A 1126-nucleotide genomic window follows, 5' to 3' on the forward strand; every position below is an offset into this window, starting at 1 on the left:
GTAAGGGGGTGTGATCTTTCCCTGGGTGAAATCAGAGGTAATGAAACACAGGCATAATCCTATCCTGTAATGATTAATGCAAGGCGGGCACGCTGCCTTCCAATGACATGCAATTTTGCTAAGTGACTTGATGATAAGGTAAGACAAGGGAACACATATAGGTGGCACAGCCCAACCAGAGACTCAGTTGCTTCTGGTTTGTGCAGAGATGGCCCTGGGACTGGAGCTTCTGCGGCAGGTGCTAGCTGGACTCCTGCTCTGTGTGTGTGTCGGGCGATGGGCTGAGGCTGGGAAGGTGCTGGTGGTCCCCATGGAGGGCAGCCACTGGCTCAGCATGCGGGAGGCCGAGCGGGAGCTCCACGCCAGATGTCACCAGGCAGTGGTCGTTTCTCCGGAGGTGAATATGCACATCAAGGCAGGGGACTTTTTCACCACGAAAATCTACACCGTTTCCTACATAGGGGAGAAACTGGATTCCTTCGTGAAGACTCATGTAAATCTGGTTTTTGAAAAAGTACATTGGGTAACGCTGTTTTTGAAAACTATGGCATCTTTCAAAAACGGGTCTTTGTTCTTTGAAAGGTCTTGTGAGGGGCTGCTGTATAACAAGGATCTTATCAGGCACCTGAAAGCCAGTTCCTTTGATGTGGTTTTAACGGACCCTGTTCACCCCTGCAGGGCAGTGCTGGCTAAGTACCTGTCCATTCCCGCTGTGTTTTTTTTAAGGCAAATTCCATGTGACTTAGATGTTGAGGGCACAGCGTGCCCAAACCCTTTCTCATACATTCCTAGGTTATTAACAATGAATCCAGACCGCATGACATTCTTCCAAAGGGTCAAGAACATGCTCTATCCTCTGGGCCGGAAGTACTTTTGCCAGGTTACTTTCACTCCTTAAGCACGTATGGCCTCTGAGCTTCTTCAGAGAGAGGTGTCGCTGGGGGAGATTCTTGCCTCTGGATCCGTGTGGCTGTTCAGAGGAGACCCTGTGATGGACTACCCGCGGCCAATCATGCCCAACATGGTGTTCATCGGGGGCATCAACTGTGCCAACAGGAAACCGTTATCTCAGGTGTGTACTGCTGCTTTTGTTCAATCAGTGCTCCCAGTGGAGCACAATCTTTGA

General features: G+C 50.2%; 1 pseudogene; it reads left to right on the forward strand.

Annotated features, from left to right (window-relative positions):
* Window positions 1-208: 208 nt before the first annotated feature.
* LOC128045634 (UDP-glucuronosyltransferase 1A3-like) lies at window positions 209-1126 on the forward strand (annotated as a pseudogene).

The sequence above is a fragment of the Budorcas taxicolor genome, chromosome 3, assembly GCF_023091745.1.
Source record: "Budorcas taxicolor isolate Tak-1 chromosome 3, Takin1.1, whole genome shotgun sequence".
Taxonomy (NCBI): Eukaryota; Metazoa; Chordata; class Mammalia; order Artiodactyla; family Bovidae; genus Budorcas; species Budorcas taxicolor.